This window comes from Myotis nattereri, assembly GCF_964212035.1.
Source record: "Myotis nattereri genome assembly, chromosome: 15".
NCBI lineage: Eukaryota > Metazoa > Chordata > Mammalia > Chiroptera > Vespertilionidae > Myotis > Myotis nattereri.
This window is the reverse complement of record NC_138090.1, coordinates 47932417-47942995: the sequence shown is the minus strand read 5'-3', so window position 1 is coordinate 47942995 and position 10579 is coordinate 47932417.

Genomic DNA, 10579 nt, shown 5'->3' with positions numbered 1-10579 from the left:
CATTATAAGGGAGGTGGATCCTGGGAGAGATGAGGAATGGGGGCCACTCCTGCATCAGCCTCCCACACTGGCTCCAGTTACCTTCTCCGTCTGTCCCACGGGAGACGGCAGGCTGGGCACGATCAGCCTCACCCGTGGAGAGTGGTGCCCACAGACCTGGGTTCAAATCCCACCTCTGGAACATAATAGCTGTGGCACCTTGGACAAGTGACCTCACTTCTCTGGGTCTCAGTTTCCACATCTGGAAAGTGGGGGTAGTAGCCACACCCACCTCACCGGTCTGTCCTGTCTGTCGGGCTGATGAGCAGAGGTTTGGCAGCGGACGTGCTGAGAACGGCGAGCGCCGCCTGGCACGCAGTAAGCAGTCAAAGTCCCGAGTCCTTCTCTGTAACTAGAGAAACTGTAGCCCAGACTGAGGGCTGCCTGGAAACAGGTGAGGAGCGGAGAGAGCAGTTCTGAGACTCAAAGGCCTTCACCTGTCCTTCATTCATCCATTTGGGCCCCAGGCACACTCTCTGCTCATCACTTCAGTGAACAAACCAAACCCCTGCCCTAGGGGAGCTGAGCGGGGGGCGGGCATGGGGAGACCCGCGTGGGCCGTGTAAATGAGTGCGTCGTGGGGTCTGCTAGAAGCTGACGGTGGTGCAGGGTAGGGGGTACACTTTACGCGTTTATTTACCCTTTGCTAGTGCGCATGTGCCAGGCTTTGTAGCTTTATCCCACCGACCCCGGGAAACCACCGCTCAGTCCCAGGAGGTGGGATGATCACTGTCCGAGGCCCAGAGAGGTGGAGTCACGTGCCCAGGGTCTGAGCCCATGGGAGTGATTGCAGCTGCTGGGTGCACAGCTGGAGAGCGGGAGGCTCTGTGACAGCGGTTCTCAACCTGTGGGTCGCGACCCCTTTGGCGGTCGAACAGCCCTCTCACAGGGGTCGCCTAAGACCATTCTGCCGATCAGATATTGACAGGACGATTCATCACAGTAGCAACATGACAGTGAGGAAGTAGCAACGCAAATAATTGTATGGTTGGGTCACCACATGAGGAACTGTATTTAAAGGGCCAGAAGGTTGAGAACCACTGCTCTATGAGAACCAGGACTGCCTGGCGCCTTGGAGCCTGTGTGCTAACCACTCTGCCCAATGGCCTCTCATTAAAAAAACACACAATAGAATCTAGCCCTAGCCAGTGGCCCAGTGGTTAGAGCGCCGGCCTGTGGACTGAATGTCTGGGTTGGATTCCAGCCAAGGGCACGTGCTTGGGTTGCAGGCTCGATCCCTGTGTGGGGTGTGCAGGAGGCAGCCGATCTCTCTCTCTCTCTCTCTCTCTCCCCACCCCCCCCGCCTCCCTTCCTCACTCTCTAAAATCAATAAAAACATATCTATCCTTGAGTGAGGATGAAAAGAAAATAGAATCTAAGACTCTGTGATTTTTAAAGAGCCCAACACGAACTAGTTTCTGGGTTAGATACTGTTGTGGTGACTGGTTGGTGTCTACCTCCGCCCAAACTCCCCAGGACTGAAGGGGGTGGGTGAGGAACAGACAGCAGGAAGGACTTCCACCCCGCCCCCCTTGAAGGCCTGTGGGGACGGGTTATGGGGAGGGGGCCGCGCTGGACGCAGGCCTGACCCCTGGGAACCGGGGCGCTGCTAGGGGGGAGGGGCGCCCCTCCTCCCCCTCCCCCCTCCTCCCCCTCCCTCTCCCCCTCCTCCCCCTCCCCCCTCCTCCCCCTCCCCCTCCCCCCTCCTCCCCCTCCCTCTCCCCCTCCTCCCCCTCCCTCTCCCCCTCCTCCCCCTCCCCCCTCCTCCTCCCGGCGACTGGAAATGCCTCTCACTTAATTCTCTCTAATTAAACCAATTGGATGTGCCTGGGGAGGAGGGAACCTGGGCGGGAGGTTAATTGTCACTAAAAATACCGCGCCCACTTCCTGGGGTGCGGAGCCGGTGGTTCCGGGGCAGCCAGGGCAGTGCGTGGGCGGGTCGGTCGGCCCAGCCCGGGGTAAGTGGGGACCCCACCGGGGCCTGCGGTCCGCGGGGTGGCCGGGGGTGCTGGGGGCGGGGCCAGGCCGCCTCGGGCCGGTGCCGTGCGCCATGGCGTGGTGGCTCCGGGGTCCGCGGGCCGCGGTGGGGAGGGCGGTGGGCTGGTGGGCGCCGCCAGGAGCGTGGCCACAGCTGCGCCTGCTGCTGAACGGGGTGTGGGTGGCCCCCAGGAATGTCGGGGTCCCTGGCCGGCTGCCACGCTGCGCCTTGGGGGAGGGTGTCTGTGTGTGTGGCTTGGTGACTCCGGGCGTGGCTGTGTGTCTGGGTGGGATTGTGGCCACGCGGGTCTTCACAGCGGCGCCTCCTTCTGCGTCCATGGCAGTGCCCCTCCCTGTGTGGCCGTGGCCTCTTGTGAATTGTGTGTCCTGGACACTGATCCTCCAGCTCAGACGCCATCGGAGCGTGGCGCCTCCGGGGGGCGCTGGGGAGCCGGGAGGGCGCTTGCTTTGTGGCAGCTTTACTGGGGGGGGGGGGGGGGGAGAGTTTCCAGACGGTGAAATCCATCCACTTAGAGCAGTGGTTCTCAACCGTGGCTGCCCATTAGAATCACCTGGGAATCTTTTTAAAATCCTGATTTCTGGGCCTCATCCTCTGGAAATTCTGTTTCTCTGTGATGGGGTGGGGGCCACCACATTAGTAACAAAGAAACAGCATTCCCGGAGGATGAGGCCCAGAAATCAGGATTTTAAAAAGATTCCCAGGTGATTCTCATGTGCACCCAAGGCTGAGAACCGCTGCTTTAAAGTGTGCGCTTGGACGGCTTCAGATCGTCCCCAAGTTGTGCCTGTGTCGCCACAATCAGCCAGAAAGGAACCGTCCGCCCTCGGCAGACACCCCCCTCGGCCCCCAAACCCAGGCAACCACCAGCCCACTTCCTGCCTCCGGGGACCCGCCTGTTCTGGGCGTTTCGTTCCCGTGGACCTGACACTGCAGGGCCTTTCGCGGCTCCTCTCACTCGGCGTGTGTTCGAGGTTCATCCGTGTGGCGTGTCGGTGCTTCGTCCCTTTTCAGGGCCGACTAATACTCCGTTGTCCTGGGAGGCTTTTGAGCAGATGAAGGACAGGGCTGGGTGCGTGCTTTGCCCCGCGGGCTGCCCCGGGGAGGGCGGGTCAGAGGGGGTGTATTGGTTGAAATGTGTCCCCAAAGAGATAGACTGAAGTCCTGATTCCAGGGCCTGTGACTGTGCCCTAATTTGGAAATTGGGTCTTTGCCGATGACGGAGTTAAGACGAGCTCCTACGATGAGCCCTAATCTAGTATGACTGTGTCCTTACACGTCAGGGGAACTGGGGCAGCGACAGGCACACAGAGAGAAGGCCAGTGACGACGACGGGGGACCCAGCCAAGGGACATGCACTGGCCAGCCCAGACGCTGGAAGAGGTCAGGGGGGGCTCCCTGCAGGTTTCGGGGGGCACGGCCCTGCCCACGGATCTTGATTTTGGACTTCTAACCTCAAGAACTTCCAGAGAAGTTTCTGATGCTCTGAGTCGCCCATGCGTGGCGCTGCGTCTGGCAGCCTTGGGAAGCTGCGGGGCGTGAGCGGGGCTGGGAAGATGGAGAAGCCAGGCCAGGGCGAGGAGGTGGGCAGGGAGGAAGGGGCAGACTCAGAATGACTCAGATAGTTGGACAGAGAAAGAATATCCACTTTTCAGAGAGCAGGGCGACACAAAGGAATATGTCACCTGAAGTTCCTTTCCTGCCGTGAGTTGAAGTTCCCGACAGCTCATGGCAATCGGGTGGGGGGCGGGGAGGGGGGGCAAAACCCAGCTGAGATGAGGACGAGGGAGCTGAGGACCAGAGAGTCACAGTTGCAGGTCACCATTGACCTTGAAGGAGCAGTTTCGGGGGAGAGGGGGCGGGGGAGGCAGGGGCCTGACGGAGGGGGTGGGAGACGGGAGGTGAGGAGGGGGTGCTCCCTGTGGACCCACAGGGTTCATCTCAGGCGAAGCCTGGAGACCACCCCAGGTGTACTTCCTGGTGATCACACTGAGCTGCGGTCCATCCCAGATGAGCCCAATGAGGGAATGGCGACCCACAAACATCAGAAAGCTCTTGTAAAAAAAAAAAAAAAGGAAACCAAACTCAGGGACAGATTGGATGCAGTCAGCAAGAGAGAAAAAATCCACATCACCTACATCGGTACTGGATTCTCCCTTGAGAACTGGTCCCGTTCCTCTCTGACGTCACAGATGAGGGACCCGCCAGCACATCTGGGTTCCTCTCGGGTGCCTTGGGGAGACGGCAGCCGCTGGTGCTGAGACCGTGCCCATGTGTTCGCCATTCCCAGCTCATGAGGGGAGACTGTTCTCCCCCTTTCACAGATGGGGAACAGATGCAGGGGGGGTGACAGTGCCTTCCCTCCCCTTCCCGGCCCTGGGGCCTCGGATGCAGCAGCCATGGGAGCCAGCGGCCAGCGAGCCTGCAGGCTTGCACCATGGCTGCGCGAGATGCACACAGCACCACACGCACCGCTGCGAGAAAGCGAAGACCTTACATATGTGTGTTGTTTTCGTTTGTTGGTTAATCCTCACCTGAGGGTATTTTTCCCGTTAATTTTTAGAGAGACTGGAAGGGAGGGAGGAAGGAGGGGAGGAGAGAAACATGTGAGAGAGAGACAGACATTGGCTGCTTCCCACACACGTCCTGGGCCTACAACCCAGGTACATGCCTCTGACTGGAATTGAACCGGAGACCCTTCGGTGCGAGGGCTGATGGTCTAACCACTGAGACACTGGCCCGGGCATTAAGTACGTTTTTTAAAAAGGAGAGATACATCATATTCATGGATTTAAAACTTGGAAGACTTGAAATTTCCACTTGTCGGTTCTCCCTAAATATCTGTAGAGTCGAGACAACCCCAGTTGAAATCCCAGTGGGCTGTGGGAGAAGTGGACGAGCCGATTCTAAAATTTATATGGAACGGCGTGAGACCCGGAACAGCCACAGCTATTTGGGCAAAGAACAAAGTCAGAGGCTTTGCACTAACTGCTTCAAGTTCGCTGTGATCCACCGTGATCAGTGTGGTCCAGGGTCAGCCCAACACACAGATCGATGGGTAAAGCCCAGGAATGGACCGCGTGGATCAGTCAGTCGATTTTTAGTGAAGGCGTCACATTAATTCAAAGGGGAATGGAGAGTCTTTTCGGCAAATGGTGCTGGAACAACTGGACATGAACATGAAGGAAAATGAACCTGGACTCTTCATTCACATGATACACAAAAACTAACTGGAAACGGATCATAGACTTAAAGGTAAAATCTAAAACTATAAAACTTCTAGAAAAAATACCAGGAGGAAAACGTCATGACCTTAGGGGTAGGCAAAGATTTTTTTTTAGCACACAAAAAGTACAAAAAATAAAAAAATTAAATAAAATTAATAAATGATAAAGATAAATAAATAAGATAAAATAGGTACAATCTAAAAATAAACAATAGGATTAATAAAAATAATTTTAAAGTACCAAGTAAAAGTGATAAATTGAATTTTATCAAAATTAAAAACTTCTGCTCTGCAAAAGACACTGTTAAGAAAATGAAGGCCCTGTCCTGGCCGGTGTGGCTCAGTCGTTGGAGCATTGGCCCGAGCACCAAAGAGTCACAGGTTTGATTCCCTGGGTGTGAGGGGAGAGGGGACACACACATACCTGGGTTGCAGGTTTGATCCCTGGCCCCGGTCAAAGCGTGTGTGGGATGCAACCAATCAATGTCTCTCTCATCAATGTTTCTCTCTAGCTAGTTGGTTAGAGTGTCATCCCCCCAGATACTCCAACGTTGTGGGTTCAATTCCTGGTCAGGACACATACAAGAATCAACCAATGAATGCATAAATAAGTAGAACACAAAAATCTATGTAACTCTCTTCTTTCTCTCTAAAATCAATCTATATACACTGAGTGGCCAGATTATTATGGCCACCCCATCAGTACTTCGTTGGGCCACCTTTTGCCTTCAATACTGCGGCGATTCTTCTTGGCATTGACTCCACGAGATGTTGAAAGGTGATCAAGGAATCTGACACCATGCCTGATGAATAGCACTGTCCAGTTCTGTGAGATTTGATGGTTGTGGAACCAGCTGCCTGATGGCTCTTTTAACTTAGTCCCACAAATGCTCAATTGGATTGAGATCTGGTGATTGTGGGGGCCACCTAAGCAAGGTAAAGTCTCCCTCCTGTTCTTGAAACCACTCCTGCGCAATATGAGCACCGTGGCATGGCGCATTGTCTTGTTGGAAGAAGCCACCTCCATTGGGATACGCCATCAACATGATAGGATGAACCTGATCAGTAATGATACTTAGGTATGTTGTGCTATTCAGACATTGTTCCACACAAATTAAAGGGCCCAAATCATACCAGGAAAACATGGCCCAAACCATAACACTGCCCCCACCAGCTTGAAGGGTTGTACTCATGCATGTGGGGTGCATGCTTTCATGCTGTTTCCGCCAAATTCTCACTCTGCCATCTGCATGATGCAACTGGAAACGTGATTCATCGGACCACATGACTTTTTTCCAATGCTCGGCTGTCCAATCCTTGTGTTCCTGTGCGAATTGGAGACGTTTCATCTTGGTAACTGCCAAGGTGTTCGAACAGGCCTTCAGCTTCCATATCCCATATGATGCAGTGTACGGGTAATTTGTCTACAAACGTCACGTGGTCATAATAATCTGGCCACTCTGTGTATATAAAAGCCTTAGCGACCATTAGGACCGGTCGCCACAATGTGCACTGACCACCAGGGGGCAGACACTCAATGCAGGAACTGCCTCCTGGTGGTCAGTGTGCTCCCACAGCCAACCTCCCGAAGCCGGCCAACCTCCTGCGGTCCCTCCCCCACACTGGGCGAGATAGTCTCAATTGGCCCCAATCGCCGGCCAGGCCGAAGGACCCCACCTGTGCACGAATTCGTGCACCAGGCCTCTAGTAAATAAATAAGAAAATGAAAAGACAAATATAGACTTGGAGAAAATATTCACAATATATATATTTGACAAATATATTTATATTTAAAGAAATATATAAATTATACTGCCCAACTGGCATAGCTCAGTGGCTGAGTGTCAACCTATGAACCAGGAGGTCATGGTTCGATTCCTTCCTGGTCAGGGCACATGCTCTGGGTTCCAGCTCAACCCCCAATAGGAGGCATGCAGGAAGCAGCCGATCAATGATTCTCTCTCATCATAGATATTTCTATCTCTCTCTCCCTCTCCCTTCCTCTCTGAAATCAATTATATCTATATATCTATATGTATATATACACATATGTATATATATACATATATATTTAAAAAGAAATATATAATCTATATATTACATAAATAACTTTCAAATCAATAAGACAAACAGCCCCTTTATAAGCGGCAAAATATTTAATATAACTACAAAAAGCATATAAATGGTTAATAAGCTCATGAAAAACTGCTTGACACCATTAGTGATAAAAATGCCATTAAAGCCAAAATAAATATCATTAGAATGGCTTAAACACCAGCTATGACAATCCCGTCAGTGTGTGCAGCTCCGACGTGCTGGCGGGAGCACAAATGGGCAATCGGACTCTGGAAGCCAATTTCCAAGAATCTGCTGAAAGGGAACACGCGCGAGTCCTGCGGCCCTGCGACTCCGCTCCTGGACACAGGCTCCACCAGACGCACGTGTTCGTGCAGGTGCTGTGTCCCAGCAGCATTCCTGTAACGGGAACCACACCAGCTCCCATCGACAAGAGGATCGATGGACAGGGATTCCTTCACGCAGCAGAACGTAAGCCACAGCTCCACGCAACAGACGCTGAGCAAAGGAAGAGCATTTTTTTTGTAAACTCTAGAATGGTCCGCACCGGCCCCGCAGTGAGGAGCCAGGCTGTGGGTCGCTCAGGCGCTGGGCTGCTGCTCGTTTCTTTCTTCCTTTCTTTTTTTAAATATATACTTTATTGATTTTTTACAGAGAGGAAGGGAGAGGGATAGAGAGTTAGAAACATCGATCAGCTGCCCCCTGCACACTCCCCACTGGGGATGTGCCCGCAACCAAGGTACATGCCCTTGACTGGAATCGAACCTGGGACCCTTCAGTCCGCAGGCCGACGCTCTATCCATTGAGCCAAACCAGTCAGGGCTTCTTTCTTTTTTTAAAAATATATTTTATTGATTTTTTACAGAGAGGAAGGGAGAGGGATAGAGAGTTAGAAACATCTATCAGCTGCCTCCTGCACACCCCCCACTGGGGATGTGCCGGCAACCCAGGTCCATGCCCTTGACCGGAATCGAACCCGGGACACTTCAGTCCGCAGGCCGACGCTCTATCCACTGAGCCAAACGGGTTAGGGCTGCTGCTCGTTTCTGTTCTGGATGCTGGTGGCTCGGGCATGGTTCATTTTTGGCTCATTTTCTGGAGGAATTCGCCAAGCTGTTCACGGAGGATTCGAGCGCTTTTCTGCTTCGAGAGAAAGTCCTGAGACTTGAAGGCGTGCGCTCTGCATTGGAAAGATCCTGCCAGGTCGCCTGGTGGGGAAGCAGAAGGCAGGTGGAAGGAGGCGCCGTTTCCCAGACTCCCCAGCGGTGGGCACCACCCGTCTTCTTCATCGGTGGGTGGAAATGGTGTCTCGGGTTTACGTCATGCAGTTGTGAGAACGCAGCTTCTGAGCGTGTCCGACAGTCTCTCCAGGACGCGGATGGGTCGGACTCTGTCTGTTACGGGCCAGAGTCGCCCTGGAGGGGCTGTGAGCCCTGGGTTCCTCAGTTCTGACAAACATGGACCTTTGGACTCACTCCCCACGAGGGATGGATGGGTCAGAGACCAGGAGAAGCTGAAGGCTTCTTGGTGGACCTGGATGGCCTTCCTCCGCAGCGCCCTCCCGTCCCTCAATAGAAACACAGAACTCTGGGCCCGGCCAGGTAACCCCGTTGGTTAGAGCGTCATCCCCATGTCCAAGGTTTCTGGTTCGATCCTGGGTCAGGTCACCGACAGGAACCAACCAATGAGTGCAAACTAACGGGACACATCGGTGTTGCGCTCTCTCTCTCTCTCTCTCTCTCTCTCTCTCTCTCTCTCTCTCTCTCCTGCCCACAGACCTCTTTTTATTTTATGATTTAACGTGGAGAAAGGAGGAGAAGCAAGACCAGTCCCGACAAGCCATAATGCTTAGATTTGGCTGGACGGGGTAGGGACACTCTGAGGTTAGTTTCTCCCTTCATTCATTCATTTCTCTGTTCTTAATACTTGGGTTGAGCACACAGAAGAGAGTTAGAGATTTGACAACCAAAAAATGGAAAAGTCCTAAGAGAGTCCAGTCCCCTTAAAGCCCAAAGACACGCAGCAGACGGATGTTTGTAACGTCTAGGGTGGAGCTGGAGGCCCAGGACGTCTGAAGAGCTTTCACAGACCAGAGGAAGGGACAGGGCACCTGGGGAACAGCCGCGAGGGTCGGAGCCGCATGGAAGAGGACGCACAACGGCCCAGGGTAACATGCGAAGAGCCGGGCTCACGGGCAGTCGGGGGAAACACGGGGTAAACCGGCACAGCCTGTGCGGAAGGACGTTTGGGAGAATCTATCAAATGACCCGTGAATACGACCAGCGCTCCCACCTCCGGGGCCTGGCCTCCAGGTACGCGTGCATCTGTAAACCACACACGTGCACGGTGTCATGCCGGCCGTTTGTGGGAGCAAAAGAGGAGCCGCCTCCCCAGTTAAACGTGAGCCGCGCAGACGGCAGGCGCAGCACCGACTCAGCTCCCCACGGGGTGCCAGCTGCGGACCGCAGTGGTGCAGCCCGTGTTTGGAAAAGTGAAAACGCTCTGTTCCCACGTGCACGGGTCCAGAGGATGACGCACAGCCGACGTGACCCACGGCACCTGGGAGACCAGCGAGGAGGCCGATCCAGTCCCCGCGTGGCTGGCAGCCACACGAGTCAGATTCTAGATCTATTTAACGGGGAGCCGCTGGGCTTGGCTACGAGTGCGTGTAGGTGGGAGAGGGGCCAAGATGGCATGAGGACCTGGGCCTGACGGGGTGCCTGGCGCCGCACTGTCTGGGGATCACAAACAGCCAGAGTAAAGCTCAGACACCTGGGCTGGTGGAGGGGGGCGGGTGGAGAGAGGGGAGCGAGGACAGAGATGATACATGAATGATAAATGGCTGAGTGAACGGAGCATCAATCGTGAACTGACTTAGTGGGAAGGGGCAGCCCGGGGACCCCCGAATCGGCGAGGGCTGGGTACACCCGAGATGCCTGTTAGGCTGCAAGTGTCCATGCCAAGGAGGCAGCGGGACATGGGAGCCGGGGGCCAGGACGTGTCAGGCCCGGGAACTGGGTGAGCTCACTGGGAGGCGAGTGCGGACAGAGGCGGCCAGGGCAGGGTAGGGAGGCGAGGAGGGGGAGCAGCGGCTACCAGGCGGGGCTGCAGGGGTGGGGAGACGTCTACAGCAGGGAGGCCCTCGGCCCAGGCAGGAGGCACCTCAGGGGCCGGGAATCCAGAGGTGACGGCTGAGAACTGCCCATGGGCCCTGCAGCAGGACGGCCCAGGGACCCTGACGG